Raw genomic sequence first — 9,136 nt, forward strand, 5'->3', positions numbered from 1 at the left:
CCGCATAAGCAAAATCATTGAGGTGGATTTCAATGGTACCAGGTTCAGTCCTTTCGCAGCAGCTTAATGGTTTTTCGCTCAAAGTGCCTTCCTCTTCCAGGTGCCATGCTAGTTCGATGTCAAATGGTGAAGATAATGATGTGGACTCTAGATCCCCGAGTGATGACCCGTGTTCTGGTCTGGTCTGGTTTGTACTCGTGTGACATCTGGATCCCGTAATAGCCCAAAAACAGGCTTTACATGTAATGACTATGACAACTCTCAAAGCACACAGGGCAGGACTCTCGAGCTCTCCAATCAGGCATTTAATATGACAACTATACACAGCAGTGCCAAATTCGCTACATGTTTGGATATTCAGCACGCGCCTGTCAGCTCAAAACTTTCATCAGCTATTGTAGAGTCCTCAAATGATGTTGATTATTCATCTGATGGTAGTTCCTCTAAAGGTAACTCATCTGAAGGGCACTCTTCTCAAATCCCAATTTCATTCGAATCCAGTATCAATACTGATATGCCCTTATCCCATTTTAAAGTATCAAGAGTTATTAAGCAGCGTGGAAAACCAAGACCAATTATTGACCTATGGGACTTAACACCCTAAATTAGCATCAACTGAAAAACTTAAACATACCAAGACCTAACCTCAAAATCCACATGATAAAGTCTCTCACACACAAGACGCTTGTGTGGCCACTGACAGTGAGATAATGTGAAGGAATAACTCAATTTTGAGATGAAATTCTAAGGAGTCAGTAATCTCGCGAAGGAAGGAAGCTACTTCCACTCTTGTAGCTGGAAAAGAACTTGGAATAGTTTTCGAATGAGATGACATTGGATTCATAGATCAGTTTGCCAGACATATCTTTAGTGACCTTGTCCGTAAGAACTGCAATGAACTTTCTTTAATTATTATATCTATTGGGTGTTTTCCTTCTCCATTGGTGCTCGATTTGTTGTCTTTGGCTGTATCTACTCTTATCTTTTATGTCAATATATTTTCACGCTTAACATGGAACGCTAGGGGTGTTTGTGGTGCAAATAAAAAATCCCACCTTAAGAGCCTTGTTGGGAAAATATTCAGTTGATGTTGTGGTGAAACAAAAAGTGATTCTATTTCTTTCTCTGAAATAAGAGGTGTTTGGGGGATGAGGAATTTAGGTTGGACTTCTATTCAAGCAGTAGGCCTTTCTGGGGGCCTTTTGGTAATATGGAACAAAGAAACTATTGATATTAAAAGAAGTTTATGCTGTGATAGGTGGATATTATTACCCGGTTCCATTTTATCTTGTAACTATGAGGTGTTGATGGCATTTTTATACACTCCTTGTGATATCCATGAACAACAACTGTTATGGTTTGAAATTTTGCAAGAACTAAGCTCCATTGGTGGGAATTTTTTGTTAATGGGGGACTTCAATCAGGTGTTACACAGGTCTGACTGAAGGTGTGGAAGGTTCTTTCAGGAGGGAATGGCAAATTTCAGAAATTTTGTCAATGCTTTGAATCTGTTTGATGTTGCATTGTCAGGGAAGTTGTTCACTTGTAGAAACTCTCAAGCAGTGAGCAAAATTGATAGAGCTCTTGTTTCTTTTGAATGACAATCTCAATTTCCTCATCTTCTGCTTACTGCCTTACCTAGGGGGCCTTCCGATCATAATCCCATTATGCTAACTACAAGTAATCAAAATTGGGGTCCAAAGCCGATGAGATTTGTAGATGCTTGGTGGACATGGCCTAATTTATTGTAAAAAAATTTTTGGTTGGAATGTGCTGGTACTACATCTTTTCCGCATAAGTCGAAACTTTTTGAGGCAAAAGCTCAAAGTATGGAATAATGAGATGTTTGGCCATTCAGGCAACAAGCTCTCTTCTTTGAAATCCTCATTGGATAATTTGGAATCAGTGGCAGAACAAGAACCTCGACTTCAGATGAGTTAAATCTCCATCAATTGAAATCGGAGATTCACTTATGGACAGCTAGGGAAGAAAGCATTTGGAGGCAAAAGTCACGAATATCATGGTGTATGTTGGGAGATAAAAGTACAAGATTCTTTCATTTATAGTGCAGTAATCGATGGCAGAAAAACAAATTACAAGAATTGTGGTTGATGGTACTGCTTTCTTTTCGAAGAATGCTATCAGGCAAGCTGTGTTTGAACACTTTAAATCTAGATTCTACCAATCCTACCAACACTCATGCTCAGCGCCAAATTTGAGGTATCTTCATCTGGATCTTTTTGAGGCTTCTGCACTTGAGATTCCTTTTTCTCCTCAGGAGATTAAATTTGCAATATGGGACTATGACTCCTTTAAGGCACCTGGGCCTGATGGTGCAAATTTTCCATTTTTTTTATAAGAAAGCATGGCCGCTCCTCAAAGAAGAGATCTTTCATATACTAGGTGAGTTCCATTGCTCCTCTGTACTCCCTACGGCTGTGCATTCATCTTTAATTGTATTGGTTCCAAAATCACTGGGGGCCTCAAAGCTAGAAGATTACAGACCAATCAACTTGATTTATGGTCTTTATAAGATTGTTCTGAAGATTCTAGCCAATAAATTAAAATCTATCATGCCAAAAATTATCCGTCCATACCAGAGTGCCTTTGTCTCTGGACACCAAATTTTGGATAGTTTCCTCATTGCTAATGAGAAGGTGGACTTCCATAGAAAATTGAAAATTGGCTGTTTTCTATTCAAGGTGGATTTCAAGAAAGCATTTGATATGGTAAGGTGGGATCATCTACAAAAAAAACTATGGAGTTCAGGTGGATCTCTTGGATTCGTTCTTATGTTTCTCATGCTAGGGTATCTATCCTAGTTAATGGAAGACCTACTTCGGAGTTCAATTTGTTGAATGGGCTAAGACAAGGGGACTTATTGCCCCCATTTCTATTCATTATAGCAATTAAGCCTCTCAGTTTGTTGATTCAGGAAGCTTGTTTAAGAGGTAGTGTAGAAGGGGTTTCTATTGGTTCAGGTGGTATGCTAAAGTTCATTAGCAGTTGGCTAATGATAAGCTTTTCTTTTGCCCATCGAAGATGGAATATATTATTAATTTTGCCAGAATTTTGCGTTGTTTTCATGCTGTCATATTTAAGGGTAAATTTCCATTAAAGTGTTTTCTTTGGAATTAATTTAGATGAAGATTTTCTGAATTCTGCAGCTTCAATAGCATGTTGCAAAGTTGGGTCCTACCTTGGCTTCCCTTTGGGGGCTAATGTGAAGCAAAAAGCTACATGGACTCCTGTACTTAAGAAAATTGACAACAAACTCAACTTTTGGAAAGGGAAAATTCTGTCTTTATCTAGTCGATTGACACTGATCAAATCATGCTTATCCAGGTTGCCATTATGTTATTTATCTGTTTCTAATGTTCCGAAAGGTGTGGCTAAGATGATTGAAAAAATGTTTAGAGATTTCTTCTAGGTTGGTGGTGATTATAAAAAGAAGATCCATCTTGTGAGTTGGAGCACCCTCACAAAGCTTAAGGAAAATGGAGGTTTGGGAATTTCGAATATTCTCTTACATAATCCAGCTCTCCTTTTCAAATGGCTGTGGCATTTTCAATCACAGCTTGAGGCACTTTGGGTTTCAGTACTTCGATCAAGATACCCTTTTTCTCTTGATAATGGTCTTCAATTAACTAACAGGTGTTCTCTATCCTCAGTGTGTAAGGATATCCAACACCCCGTTTCTTCATCTAATAGTAGCTTCTCAATCATGGATAACTTATGCTTTGCAGTTGGGAATAGGGGTAAAACACTATTCTGGCTTGATAAGTGGATCTCTGATATCCCACTGAAGTTCACTTTTGCCACCTTTTCAATCTATCTTGCACTCCTAATGCTCTTGTTTATGAGATGGGGCGCTAGATTGGCAATGTTTGGGAATGGAATTTCTCTTGGAGACAGGCACTGTTCTCATGGGAAGCCGAGTCTTTAGCACTTTTGATGGGCCTTCTTCACTCTGTTAATCTTTGTCAATTTAGGAGTGATAAGCTATTATGGAAGCTTACAACAAATGGGAAATTCTCGGTGAGTTCTCTATATAAGGGCTTAATACAATCCACCTCTTTGAGTAATTATAATTGTGCTTTTGTGTGGCTAGGCTTAGCCCCTCCCAAAGAAAAAATTCTAGTCTGGTTTGCTTGTCATAATAGGCTGTGTACTCGAGATTGCTTGTATTCTATTAATCTTATTCCTTGCACTGAAGATGTTTGCTTTCGATGTTCAGCAGAAAATGAAACGGTACCTCATATTTTTTTAAAGTGTCCATTTGCTTGGCGCATTTGGTATTGGTTTCTAAGATGGTGGGAGATTCAGTTTTATCTTCCAAATTCTGTTAATCTTCTTCTTGTTGAATGGAAGTCTTTAGCTTTTGGTTGCTTTAAAAAATGGTTTCGAAATAATCTTTTCTTTGCAATCATGTGGTCTATCTGGTTAGATAGAAATGAAAAGATATTCAATGGATCTGATACCTTTGTTGCTGATGTGGTTGCGTTGGTGCTTCATCGCATTTCAATTTGGATGAAAGCATAAGATGTGAACTTTCCTTTCTCTGGTTTGGACCTATTGGTGTCGTTTGCTTCAATTAGATGCTGGACCAATCCTATTAAATCCCACCTACAACTGTTTTGGTCTGCTTCCCCTGCACATGTTTGGAAATGTAATGTATATGGTTCTTCATTAGGTAAACCTGGTAAAAGTGCAATTGGTGGTATATTACGTGATGTTATTGGCAACTTTATTTGTTTGTTTTCTTGCCCAACAGGCTTGGAAGACTCAAATGTAGCAGAACTAAAAGCTATTCAAAAGGCACTTGAGCTATCCCTATCTTTGGCAAAAATTCATAGTGGCTCTGTTTCTCTAATTGTAGAATCTAACACTTCAAATGCAATTGCATGGGTGACTAATTTGGATTAAGCAACATGTAAATTCAATTCTTTAATTAACTCAATAGTTCAACTCATTAATGTGCTTCCAAGTGTTTCTTTCAAACATGTTCTTCAAGAAGCAAATTATGTGACCGATAGTTTTGTAAGCAGGGTCTTAATCGTGGTACAGATTTTATGGCTTTCATTTGATTTAGTTATCTTTTCTTGTATTGGTGCTGCTACTGCTTTCTTTATTTTCAGCTCATGAGTTTACTGTCTTTCAATGATGATTGCAATGGAGATGCTGCTGACTACTTGATTTTCTAGATTTTCCCTCGGTTTAATTTTTTCAAGATAGTGCAACAACCTTTCTACAATTCTTGGTCATTATAGCAATTCTCTTGGGCTGCATTCTCCTTATACTCTGTTGATTTTTTTTTTTTTAAATTCTCTTATTGGGCATTCAAGGAGTTTGATATGTTCAATTTACTATAAGTCTGGCACGTTGTCTCTCTTTTAAGCTCTGTTTCTAATTTTCTCTTGATGATTAAGCTTTTTCTTACTGGCTAAATTGTTTTGCATTGTGGTTTTAGGTGTGGTTTTTCTTGTGTATTGAGTTTTTTACTATGCTTCTCTAGGTTTTTTCACCTAGCATTTGTCGTCCTAGGTTGGGTGTATTGCGAAGGTCTACTAAGTGGGTTTTAGCTGGATGACATATGTTAATTTTTTCCTGGATATTCTATTAATAAATATAAAATAGTTTGCTTATCAAAAAGATAAAAAAATGCTTTGATCATGCATGTAATTCCCCTCTTCCACACTTTATCCAGCACTTCTCCGATTTGTGCATTGTGGCCTCTCTCTATTCATATATTCTTCCATTTCTAGAACCTTATCTACCTATCTCTTTTTAATGTGCATGTCACCGAGTTAGGACACTGGGCCTGTACAAGAACTGAACATTTGAAACCTCTGTTCCAACCATTTAATAATGCATCTGTAGGCCAAGTGGATTTGCAGATATAGTGTTTTACTAAAGTTTTCCTCAATGATGATATTTCCTGTTCGTACAACTCTCATAGTTTCTACTTGCTTTTCTTGCTGCTGTTTCTCAGGCCTTTCTAGCATATGGGGTTCCAAGAAGTGATATTAAATTATTTTCCTTAATGCAGAAGGTTTGGTGTTGTAGTTCTTTTGCTGGGAAGTTCCTGTCCATTTCTCTTCAATATTATGCTTATTGAAACTGATTTTAACCAAATGCACACTGGGATGCAGGCTGCTTACACCATTGGAGGGCACACATTCAGTGCTGTTGACATTGAATTCGTTATTCTGAAAATAAAACCTCCAGCCTATCGCCCACAAATAGTATGTTACAAGCTTAATTCCCTTTAGAAGCCCTAGTGAAATGCAGCCAATGTTGTTGGGGCCAAGGCATGCTGACTTGATTGATCCAATTTCCTTTATTTTTTTTTTTTTGCCATGGTAGATCAAGGACTAGCATCATGGTTATCAAATCCAGACCGGATTAACCAGAAACCGTAGCCTGATCCGGTTCGATTTGATGAACAAACCCTGATCATAGAAAATTGGTAAGAACCAGTTTGAACTGACAGGATAATAAGTGAAACGGAAATCCGGCAAGATCTGAAATGATTTTCTCACTCAACAAAAACTTTTTAAATTGGTTAAGGCAGCAGAGTTTGGACCTGGGACGTTGGGTGCATAATTGTATCTAACTATTTGAACTACTACTGCTTTTACCATTGTTTTACAAAAAGTTTTCTTGTACAACCCTCCGAGATCTTCTGAAACTCGACTTTCCTCCTTGGACCCAGAGAATAGCTGTTCTTCCTCTTCCTGTTTTTGACAAGCAACAAGTCAAAAGGTTGTGCAGATAAAGAGAGTGTATAATAATCAGTAGTGCATGCTTCTACACGAACAAACTTGACGGCACACACAAGCAACAAACCCTTAGATTAACTCCACTGACAGTAGTGACATCATTGAGTTATTCGTTGCTTTGATCCCAAAGGGCCCTAGATATTTTTGCTTCTTATTGTATGATTTAGTAAAATAACTAATCAAGATGAAAGAAAATCAACTGGCCATATAAACAATATTTTCAAGACCAGTTGGAAGCTTAATTGACTGCTGGAATTGGTTACTGAAGCGGATAGTAAATAAGTCAAAACTTTATTTCTTCGTAAACTGATTAGTTATTTTATCTATGTTGTTTGTTGATCCATTTTTATAAGTATAAAAGCTTGATAAGAGTTGTATTGGAGATTCCATTACTGAATATAGAATATTCTTGATTTCCTGAAAGTTCTCTCTCTCACACATTTTATTTCTGCTTCTTTCCTCATTGTTTCCATTTCTTTAACTTTCCCCTTCTTTCCTTCCAATTGTTTGCTACCAAACAGCCTGATGCTTGAAGATTATAGGACCTAACGCATAAGGAAAGTTAGAAGAAGCTATTTCACCTTGACATAGGTGGAGAAGAACCAAGTGCTTCAAGTGACTTCTTTTGGCCAATTGAAGGTTTCTTTGGAGATGTTCTTGCATTAACTCCAGCAGAAGCAGCTACATATGGGGATCCGAGAGCCTACCTGATAAATATAGAAACAAGGATACCCATCATTGATAGACAACTTACAGAATGTAGTACTATCACGACCTAAAATTTTGTGTCGTGACCGGCGCATAATTTAAATATTTTAAATCATACAAGTCTTATCAGAATATTTTGAATAAATATATTGTCACTTGCTAATCCCAAACAAATAGATAAAATCCAAATAAATAAAATACTGAATAAATATAATGAATATCCCATAAGTAAACTGCGGAGTTTATACAGATTTTAAATAAAAACTTAAAATGTTCAAGAAACTAAACTAATTATTAGCCCGATGAAATATGAATTTGAGCATACCATAAGAACAAATCAAAGATTTTCCCTCTCCAGAAAATAGACTGAATATTTGGATCAGTTACAAAATTCTATTTATCTGAAACAGATAACAGACAGAAAAAACGTGATTTGGGCTAATGCTCAGTGAATGATAATTATAGCACACAACGGAATGGGAACAAACAGATTTTTGATTAATTTCACAATAAATTTTCTATTCAATAAAATCATGTTCATGTTATCAAAATCATTAATAAAATAATGTCATAAAACATATATATAAAAAAAATTCATTCAATAAAATTTTATGGTACAGTACACTAGCATGATTATACCCCACATCACCAAAGGCCAGATGGTAAGTGCGCTACCGGATATTAAATGCATTCCTCTTCCTTCATAGATGTCAATGCATATGATACTAATGCAAATCATAAATTGCAATAATGCATAACTCAACAATACAACCTAATGCCGTGATAGTCCACACAGTGGGACCAGATAACAAATTTAGATACTAGATACAGGTACCAATTCAAAACAGAAAATCAATTTGTACAAATCAATCAAAATCAACAAAAAAATTTCAAATAGCAAATAATAATTAATAATGCAATTCCAATAGTTTATTTCAATAATTTCATAGAGTCAATAAGATCAAATCAATTCATTGTAACACATCGGTAAATTTTATAGTCAGATATCAATCAATATAAAGACATTAAAGGCCTGTTCCCGGAATCCTAATGGCTCTAATGCAGAGATAATTGACAAAATCAATTATTTAATCAAAATTGGAATAAAATTCAATAATAAAATAAAACTCTAGAAAATCACATGTAAAATAATTGTTAAAATATTGATTTAAATTTTCATTTAATGACAAATTTAATGATAAAAAATTTTAAAATGGACTAAAACGGTGCTATATACTATAATTACCACTCACCTAAAACCTCCAAGATAATAGTTATATTCAATAAAAGAGAGACAATTTCAGCTGACAGATTAAATATTCGAATCTCCTTGAAAATTAATAGAGAAATAAGAATTTATGAATTCTCTTCGCACATCAGATTATAAATCGTAAATTTTTATATATTTATATATATACACACACATATTATAATAATGAAAGATGATAAAAATACTTGTTGAGAGTATTTGGTAGAAAAATGCGATGATAAATAGGCTTTGAGAGCAAAGGTTAGCAGAAAGTGTTGATTAGGGTATGTATATTTCAAGAATTCTATTAAGTATAGAATAGGATAAGAGTTATTATTGAACTGAGTTGTTCAGATTACAGATATATATTTAATTTCAAAAATAATATATATATAAA

At 35.6% G+C, this 9,136-nt stretch overlaps 1 long non-coding RNA gene across 2 annotated transcripts; it reads left to right on the top strand.

Annotated features, from left to right (window-relative positions):
• LOC131179289 (uncharacterized) lies at nucleotides 1-6,933 on the top strand. 2 transcript variants are annotated; one of them, XR_009148274.1, is made up of 4 exons: nucleotides 1-4,933; nucleotides 5,993-6,052; nucleotides 6,153-6,245; nucleotides 6,367-6,933. It is a non-coding gene; the product is annotated as an uncharacterized LOC131179289 (long non-coding RNA). The 2 variants fall into 2 exon arrangements; XR_009148273.1 differs by having other exon boundaries at nucleotides 6,153-6,933.
• Nucleotides 6,934-9,136: the final 2,203 nt, after the last annotated feature.

This window comes from Hevea brasiliensis, chromosome 4 (genome assembly GCF_030052815.1).
Source record: "Hevea brasiliensis isolate MT/VB/25A 57/8 chromosome 4, ASM3005281v1, whole genome shotgun sequence".
Classification (NCBI taxonomy): domain Eukaryota; kingdom Viridiplantae; phylum Streptophyta; class Magnoliopsida; order Malpighiales; family Euphorbiaceae; genus Hevea; species Hevea brasiliensis.